The following is a 10105-nucleotide window of genomic DNA, read 5'->3' as shown; positions in this document are numbered from 1 at the left end:
TGTCATCTGCTTCTCCTGCCTTCAATCTTTTCCAGCATCAGGGTCTTTTCCAATGAGTTGGCTCTTGCCATCAGGTGGCCAAAGTATTGGAGCTTCAGCATCAGTCCTTCCAATGAATGTTCAGGACTGATTTCCTTTAGGATTGACTGGTTTGATCTCCTTGCAGTCCAAGGAACTCTCAAGAGTCTTCTCCAGCACCAGTTTGAAAGCATCAGTTCTTTGGTGCTCAGCCTTCCTTATGGTCCAACTCTCACATCCATAGATGACTACTGGAAAAACCATAGCTTTGACTAGACAGACCTTTGTTGGTTTCCCTGGTGGCTCAGAGGTTAAAGCATCTGCCTGAAATGCAGGAGACCTGGGTTCGATCCCTGGGTTGGGAAGATCCCCTGGAGAAGGAAATGGCAACCCACTCCAGTATTCTTGCCTGGAGAATCCCATGGACGGAGGAGCCTGGTGGGCTTCAGTCCATGGGGTCGCAAAGAGTCGGACATGACTGAACGACTTCACTCACTTCACTCACTAACTCAATGTCCCACGCCCCCACGCCCGAGGCAAGGGACGATGGCTGGGAGGACCAACCCTACGTCCAAGGACCGGTGGCTGCGCGGGTGCAGGAGGGCCTAGAGGAGCTATCCCACGTTGAAGGTCAGGAAGGGCAGTGGTGAGGAGATACCCCTCATCCAAGGTAAGGAGCAGCAACTGCGCTTTGCTGGAGTAGCCGTGAAGAGATACCCCACGCCCAAGGTAAGAGAAACCCAAGTAAGATGGTAAGTGTTGCAAGAGGGCATCAGAGGGCAGACACACTGAAATCATACTCACAGAAAACTAGTCAATCTAATCACACTGGGACCATAGCCTTGTCTAACTCAATGAAACTAAGCCATGCCCGTGGGGCAACCCAAGACGGGCGGGTCATGGTGGAAAGATCTGACAGAATGTGGTCCACTGGAGAAGGGAATGGCAAACCACTTCAGTATTCTTGCCTTGAGAACCCCATGAACAGTATGAAAAGGCAAAATGATAGGATACTGAAAGAGGAACTCCCCAGGTCAGTAGGTGCCCAATATGCTACTGGAGATCAGTGGAGAAATAACTCCAGAAAGAATGAAGGGAAGGAGCCAAAGCAAAAACAATACCCAGTTGTGGATGTGACTGGTGATAGAAGCAAGGTCCGATGCTGTAAAGAGCAATATTGCATGGGAACCTGAAATGTCAGGTCCATGAATCAAGGCAAATTGGAAGTGGTCAAACAAGAGATGGCAAGAGTGAATGTTGACATTTCAGGAATCAGCGAACTAAAATGGACTGGAATGGGTGAATTTAACTCAGATGACCATTATATCTACTACTGCGGGCAGGAATCCCTCAGAAGAAATGGAGTAGTCATCATGGTCAACAAAAGAGTCCAAAATGCAGTACTTGGATACAATCTCAAAAACGACAGAATGATCTCTGTTTGTTTCCAAGCAAACCATTCAATATCACAGTAATCCAAGTCTATGCCCCAACCAGTATCGCTGAAGAAGCTGAAGTTGAACGGTTCTATGAAGACCTACAAGGCCTTTTAGAACTAACACCCAAAAAAGATGTCCTTTTCATTATAGGGGACTGGAATGCAAAAGTAGGAAGTCAAGAAACACCTGGAGTAACAGGCAAATTTGGCCTTGGAATATGGAATGAAGCAGGGCAAAGACTAACAGAGTTTTGCCAAGAAAATGCACTGGTCATAGCAAACACCCTCTTCCAACAACACAAGAGAAGACGCTACACACGGACATCACCAGATGGTCAACACCGAAATCAGATTGATTATATTCTTTGCAGCCAAAGATGGAGAAGCTCTATACAGTCAACAAAAACAAGACCGGGAGCTGACTGTGGCTCAGATCATGAACTCCTTATTACCAAATTCAGACTTAAATTGAAGAAAGTAGGGAAAACCACAAATCCCTCATGATTATACAGTGGAAGTGAGAAATAGATTTAAGGGCCTAGATCTGATAGATAGAGTGCCTGATGAACTATGGAATGAGGTTCGTGACATTGTACCGGAGACAGGGATCAAGACCATCCCCATGGAAAAGAAATGCAAAAAAGCAAAATGGCTGTCTGGGGAGGCCTTACAAATAGCTGTGAAAAGAAGAGAAGCGAAAAGCAAAGGAGAAAAGCAAAGATAGAAACATCTGAATGCAAAGTTCCAAAGAATAGCAAGAAGAGATAAGAAAGCCTCCTCAGCGATCAATGCAAAGAAATAGAGGAAAACAACAGAATGGGAAAGACTAGAGATCTCTTCAAGAAAATTAGAGATACCAAGGGAACATTTCATGCAAAGATGGGATCGATAAAGGACAGAAATGGTGTGGACCTAACAGAAGCAGAAGATATTAAGAAGAGGTGGCAAGAATACACAGAAGAACTGTACAAAAAGATCTTCACGACCCAGATAATCACGATGGTGTGATCAGTGACCTAGAGCCAGACATCCTGGAATGTGAAGTCAAGTGGGCCTTAGAAAACATCACTACGAACAAAGCTAGTGGAGGTGATGGAATTCTAGTTGAGCTATTTCAAATCCTGAAAGATGATGCTGTGAAAGTGCTGCACTCAATATGCCAGCAAATTTGGAAAACTCAGCAGTGGCCACAGGACTGGAAAAGGTCAGTTTTTAGTCCAATCCCAAAGAAAGGCAATGCCAAAGAATGCTCAAACTACCGCACAATTGCACTCATCTCACATGCTAGTAAAGTAATGCTCAAAATTCTCCAAGCCAGGCTTCAGCAATACGTGAACCGTGAACTTCCTGATGTTCAAGCTGGTTTTAGGAAAGGCAGAGGAACCAGAGACCAAATTGCCAACATCCGCTGGATCATGGAAAAAGCAAGAGAGTTCCAGAAAAACATCTATTTCTGCTTTATTAACTATGCCAAAGCCTTTGACTGTGTGGATCACAATGAACTGTGGAAAATTCTGAAAGAGATGGGAATACCAGACCACCTGACCTGCCTCTTGAGAAATTTGTATTCAGGTCAGGAAGCAACAGTTAGAACTGGACATGGACCAACAGACTGCTTCCAAATAGGAAGAAGAGTACGTCAAGGCTGTATATTGTCACCCTGCTTATTTATATGCAGAGTACATCATGAGAAATGCTGGACTGGAAGAAACACAAGCTGGAATCAAGATTGCCTTGAGAAATATCAATAACCTCAGATATGCAGGTGACACCACCCTTATGGCAGAAAGTGAAGAGGAACTCAAAAGCCTCTTGATGAAAGTGAAAGTGGAGAGTGAAAAAGTTGGGTTAAAGCTCAACATTCAGAAAACGAAGATCATGGCATCTGGTCCCATCACTTCATGGGAAATAGATGGGGAAACAGTGGAAACAGTGTCAGACTTTATTTTTTGGGGCTCCAAAATCACTGCAGATGGTGAGTGCAGCCATGAAATTAAAAGACGCTTACTCCTTGGAAGGAAAGTTATGACCAACCTAGATAGCATATTCAAAAGCAGAGACGTTACTTTGCCAACAAAGGTCCATCTAGTCAAGGCTATGGTTTTTCCTGTGGTCATGTATGGATATGAGAGTTGGACTGTGAAGAAGGCTGAGCGCTGAGGAATTGATGCTTTTGAACTGTGGTGTTGGAGAAGACACTTGAGAGTCCCTTGGACTGCAAGAAGATCCAACCAGTTCATTCTGAAGATCAGCCCTGGGATTTCTTTGGAAGGAATGATGCTAAAGCTGAAACTCCAGTACTTTGGCCACTTCATGCGAAGAGTTGACTCATTGGAAAAGACTCTGATGCTGGGAGGGATTGGGGGCAGGAGGAGAAGGGGACGACAGAGGATGAGATGGCTGGATGGCATCACTGACTCGATGGACATGAGTCTGAGTGAAATCCGGGAGTTGGTGATGGACAGGGAGGCCTGGTGTGCTGCGATTCATGGGATCACAAAGAGTCGGACACGACTGAGTGACTGAACTGAACTAAACTGAACTGAATGTCTCTGCTTTTTAATACGCTGACCAGGTTTGTCATAGCTTTTCTTCCAAGGAGCAAGTGTCTTTTAATTTCATGGCTGCATTTGCTATCTGCAGTGATTTTGGACCCCAAGAAAATAAAGTCTGTCACTGTTCCCATTATTTCCCCATCTATTTGCATGAAGTGATGTACCAAATGCCGTGATCTTAGTTTTTTGAATGTTGAGTTTTAAGCCAGCTTTTTCACTCTCCTCTTTCACTTTCATCAAGAGGTTCTTTAGTTCCTCTTCGCTTTCTGCCATTAGGGTGGAGACATATGCCGAGAACTAATTTGTCCCAGTCATAAAGCTAGTAAGTGAGAGAAGCAGACATCCTGGCTCCAGAGTCTGTGAGACTAACTCCTAAGCTGCAAGCTATTTGTCTACAGGGGGTTGTTGTGAGGGTTAAATGAGATAAACTGAGAGGTGCCTGGCACAAGCTCATAGCCCAGAACCCAAGTGAGAAAGTTATTTTATGGAAGTGCTTTGATATACAGGTTTTTATCCCAAGGGCCACTGGGAGGCAGTATTGCCATTCAGTTGGTTTCCTCTTGTGTTTTCATCCTTGTACTTGCAAAACCCCTTTGTCCTTCAAGTCTTACACTGCCTACCATCTTTACATTTACTGCTTATGTCTACTGTCAACCTCTTTGGGTAATCTGTCAGCCCTCCATCATTCTCTTCAAGTTCTTTGCAGACTTGGATACCTACTTCATGGACTTTCAGTCCAGCTTTTACTGTTATTCTGGATGTTTTTAACATGTAAAAGGATGATCTGTTTGGGAAAAATATGGTTCATCCAGTCATTTTTAAACTAATTCATTTATCCCACAGCTAATAAAAATTTGTGTTGGACATTTAGCTAGGCTCTGGGGAGAAAAATGACATGGTTTCTGCTTCCAAGAAAGTTATAGTCTAATAGGGGCAATTGATACAAATCAAAAAGTAGAATAAAATATTATAGATGAATTTTTAATCCAGTTGTCTATTGGTGTCAGTATTTTTTTTAAAAGATTTGGGCAAGATTGGTACAGGGAGGAAGGGCTCAAAAGCTTAAATGGCATGGTGTTTCCGGGAAACTGCCAGTAATAGTTCCATATGGTCAGAACTCAGACTTCAAGGGAAGGCACAGTAAGAGATGAGACCAAGAGGCAAGCTATGGCCAGAGCGTTGTGTGCCAAGCTAAAGAGTGTGGAACTAAAAGTCATTTGTCCATTTTAATTCAGTTTTTGTTAAAATTAAAATGAAATATTGATCATATCTGATTCGATCATATCTGTATTGAAGCCTTGGGAATGAATAATATTGTTGAAACAAGTTGAAAATTTGAATTACCCTGTGCTAGTTATTTTCCTTCTCAATAAAATAAGAGAAGATAAGAAAATCTGTTATGTTCACAGAAGAGCATCATAAACAAGAGGAGACTGTCTAGGTGGAGCCAAGATCATATTTCAATTTATGATAACTTTTATCACTTGTCATCAACTACTGAAAGTAATAAAGAGTACCCTCATTTTTTTAATGACAAAGTTTTAGTTAAATCTCACCGGAATGATTCTTTTAACCATAAAGCAAATGATGACTTCAAAGCTGATAAAACGTGTTGTAGGACTTTGTAATTGTTTTATAACCTGTTTGATGGATATAATATATGAAATTGAATTTTTTCACTTAAGCTGTAAATGAACCCACAATATTTAAAAAATTTTTTTCTTAATTTTATTTTTTTAACACCAAAAACATTTTGTATTGGGGTATAGCCAATTAACAATGTTGTGATAGTTTCAGGTGAACAGTGAAGGGACTCAGACATTCATATACCTATACATGTATCCATTCTCCCCCAAACCCACCTCCCATCCAGGCTGGCACATAACACTGAGCAGAGTTCCATGTTCTATACAATAGCAAACCCACCAGATTTTTGATGAGTAACCTGCCAATATACCTACTGAATAGATTTTCTTGTTAATTATAAAGTTATATACATTTGGGGTCTAGCTTACTCCTTGCAGACTGCTTAAAATAAAGGATGACAGATTCAAATCAAAACACAACATCAAACTTTGTTCCTCCCCAGGAATCTGTATTTGTCTGAAGACTGTGGGGACTCTTGGAAGGCTTTTAAGCAGGGAAGAAACATAATCAGAACTGTGTTTTAGAAATAAACTCTGGGGACTTCTATGATGGTGCAGTGGGTAAGAATCTGCCTGCCAATGTAGGGGACAGGGTTAGATCCCTGGTTTGAGAAGATTCCACATGCCACGGAGCAACTAAGCCTGAACGGTACAACTACTACTGAAGCCTGTGCACTCTAGGGCCTGTGAACCGCAACAAGAGAGGTCATCGCAATGAGATGCCTGCACACCACAAGAACCAGAGAAAGAACCACCTCAACCAGAGAAAACCTGCACAAAGCAATGAGGACCCAGGGCAGCAGAAAATAAATAAATAAAATTTTAAAAAAGAAAGAAATAACCTCTCAGTTCAGTTCAGTTCAGTTCATTTGCTCGATTATGTCCGACTCTGCGACTCCATGGACTGCAGCATGCCTGGCTTCCCTGTCCACCAACTCCTGGAGCCTACTCAAACTCATGTCCATTGAATCAGTGATGCCATCCAATGATCTCATCCTCTGTCATTCCCTTCTCCCGCCTTCAATCTTTCCCAGCATCAGGGTCTTTTCAAATGAGTCAGTTCTTGGCATCAGGTAGCCAAAGTATTGGAGGTTCAGCTTCAGCATCAGTCCTTCCAATGAATATTCAGGACTGATTTCCTTTAGGATGGACTGGTTGGATCTCCTTGCTATCCAAGGGAGTCTCAAGAGTCTTCAATACCATAGTTCAAAATCATCAATTCTTTGGTGCTCATTTTTCTTTATAGTCCAATTCTCACATCCATACATGACTACTGGAAAAACCATAGCCTTGACTAGACGGACTTTTGTGGCAAAGTAATGTCTCTCTCTGCTTTTTAATATTCTATCTAGGTTGCTCATAACTTTTCTTCCAGGGAGCAAGCGTCTTGTGATTTCATGGCTGCAGTCACCTGCAGTCATCATCTGCAGTGATTTTGGAGCCCAGAAAAATGAAGTCTGTCACTCTTTACATTGTTTCTCCATCTATTTGCCATGAAGTGATGGAACCAGATGCCATGATCTTAGTTTTCTGAATGTTGAGTTTTAAGCCAATTTTTTCACTCTTGTCTTTTGCTTTCATCAAGAGGCTCTTTAGTTCTTCTTCACTTTCTGCCATAAGGGTGGTGTCATCTGCATATCTGAGGTTATTGATATTTCTCCCAGCAAGCTTGATTCCAGCTTGTGCTTCTCCAGCCCAGGATTTCACATGATGTACTCTGCATATAAATTAAATGAACAGGGTGACAAAATACAGCCTTGATGTACTCCTTTCCCGATTTGGAACCAGTCTGTTCCAATAACCTCTGGAGCCCTGTAAAGGACAGATAGAAGGGGAAAGAGCAACCAGAGGCAGAACCATCCCAAGAAACTGTTGTTGGAATCCAAGGCACAAATACTTGTGGCCTGAACTAAGGCAGTAGAGATGGATGTGATTGGGTGGACATAAGTGACAAGAAATATTACAAAGAATTAATGTTGATTGGATGTAGGGGATGAGGGATGGGTCTAGGATGATCTCCCAGGTTTCAGGATTGGGCAGCTGGTTGGAAGGGAGTTGTTTAGCATCTAGTGGGCAATCATTAAATTTGTTGAGTATTTGTTGAATACATGTAGGGATAGGAAATAACATGAAAATGAGGAGGATCATATTGCACTGAATCATCATCATTTCAGTTTTGAAAAGTTAAATTTGAGTTTCTATTGTGACTATATTATATTGTTTCTGTATTTCCTAAGCTCCCTATGCTTTTCTTCCATAGCCTTCGTCACAGTGTGTAATTATACATTTATTTGTAGGAATGTATATTTAATGTCTATTTTCCTACTAAAATGATAAATTCTAAGGTTTCAAATATCATGCCAATTTATTCTCCTCTATTAGCTCCAGTGGCTTACCTGCTGGCTCAGTGGTAAAGAATCCACCTGCCAGTGCAGGAGATGTGGGTTGGATCCCTGGAGAAGGAAGTGGCAACCCACTCCAGTATTCTTGCCTGGGAACTCCCATGGACAGAGGAGCCTGGCAGGCTGTAGCCCAAGGGGTTGCAAAGAGTCAGACATGACTTAGTGACTAAACAAAAGCAACAACATTAGCTCCAATAAATAGCATTGGACCTAGCACATAGTAGGAACTCTATATTTATGGAATGGATGAATGAATTCCAGTGAAAGATGCCCAGCAGGCAGTTGGATATGAGGAGCTAGATGTCAAGAGAGATCTTGACTGAAGGCAGAGATTTACAAAGTCCTTAGACTGTAGATCAGGTTGAAGTTGATGATGACTGAGGTCCCCATACAAGGAGGGTGTGTGCATTGAGAAGAGAAGAAGGGCCTGGATAGAACTCTTAAAGATATTGACTTTAAAAACTGGGTGGATGAAGAGAAGCCAGGAAGGACAAGGAGAACAAATAGAAATAGAAGCAGGAGAGCTAGGAGATGGTGATTTCATAGGAGCCAAGAAAGGAGAGAGTTGTGAAAGGGTGCTGAAGGATTTTATACCAATTCTAATGTGAGGGAGGGATGTGTTTACCCATACCTCCAAACCAGTTCTTTGGATACCAGCTGTGTGTATTACAATTCAACTCAGCCCTGATACTATTTACCCAGCTTCAGGAGACAGGTTTGATCCCTTGGTAGGGAAGATGCCCTGGAGGAGGGTGTGGCAACCACTCCAGTATTCTTGCCTGGAGAATCCCATGGACAGAGGAGCCTGGTGGGCTACAGTCCACAGCGTTGCAAAGAAGTGACTGAACATGCATGCACCCAGAGGTAGTGTCAGATTCCATAGATTCAAGGTTCATCCCACAAGACTCCCCCCCACCTCAGATGCCAATCGCAAGCCCAGGTTGTTACCTGTGCTTTAAATTGAAGATTTCCACGACTCCCTCCTTGGGTTTGACTGATTTGCTAGAATGTATTAGATCATAAAGCAGTGGCAGGTCTTTTGGAAATGTGTCTAACAGCCTTAAGGGCCCAGAGCCCCAGTTCGCAGAAACTGATCTCAGGTGGGCAGTCTAAGAGCAGGCTCTGCTTCCCCATTCCCTGACTCCAGCAGAGGCTCCAACTTAGAGAATGGGAGCTTTCTGTTTTTAATTTTTTTTTTTTTTTTGACTGTAACAGGTCAGATTCTGCAGCTGAACAAGGCTGGCACTGTTGAGAACTATAGGCAGGGCATAAGCAAGTGAAGCACCCTGAACTCTGACCACAAGAGAGTGGTGTTGTGAAAGAGGTGCAGAAGGTTGGGATGGGCAGCGTGCAGGAAAGGAAAGGGACCTTGCTCAGTGGGGTTCATGAAGTCCTCTGAAAACTCTTCCTGAACAAATGGTGTGAGTGTGTGTGTGTGTTTTGGGTTGGAAATAAAATCTGTTTGGAGAAAGATCTTGATTGTGGTCTATAATTTTCTTAAAAGACCCTTCAACTTTGATTTCTGAAAGAAAATTCATCATCATGGCTTTCTCTGATGCTGAAGCTGAAACTCCAACACTTTGGCTACCTGATGCGAAGAACGGACTCATTGGAAAAGACCCTAGTGTTGGTAAAGATTGAAGGCAGGAAGAAAAGGGGACAACAGAGGATGAGATGGTTGGATGGCATCACCGACTCAATGGACATGAGTTCGAGCAAGCTCTGGGTGTTGGTGATGGATAGGGAAGCCTGGCATGCTGCAGTCCATGGGGTCGCAAAGAGTAGGACACAACTGAGTGACTGAACTGAACTGAACTGATGATTTTCTCCACTTTTTTGATCTTTATTCTTTTGCAGTTTAAATATTGTTTAGAAGTTGACAGTGATTTTATACTTACACATAAAACCCCTTGGATATGCTCTGTAAACTGGGAATCTTGACAGTGTGGAAAACCAGCTCTTTTTTAGTTAATGCTGGGAGCTGTGCAGTAAGTTCATGAACCTTTGGATAAGCAAAAGCAGCTTTATGTAATTAAGCCCTGAGAG

The 10105-nt window shown here is 42.6% G+C and overlaps 1 non-coding gene across 1 annotated transcript; it reads left to right on the top strand.

Annotated features, from left to right (window-relative positions):
• The first annotated feature begins 311 nt into the window (after positions 1-311).
• TRNAF-GAA (transfer RNA phenylalanine (anticodon GAA)) lies at positions 312-383 on the top strand. Its single transcript has one exon. It is a non-coding gene; the product is annotated as a tRNA-Phe (tRNA).
• The last annotated feature ends 9722 nt before the right edge of the window (positions 384-10105 follow it).

Source organism: Bos javanicus, chromosome 5, assembly GCF_032452875.1.
Source record: "Bos javanicus breed banteng chromosome 5, ARS-OSU_banteng_1.0, whole genome shotgun sequence".
NCBI classification, from domain to species: Eukaryota; Metazoa; Chordata; class Mammalia; order Artiodactyla; family Bovidae; genus Bos; species Bos javanicus.
The sequence above is the reverse complement of the archived record's forward strand: the minus strand, read 5'-3'. Positions and strand labels throughout refer to the sequence as shown.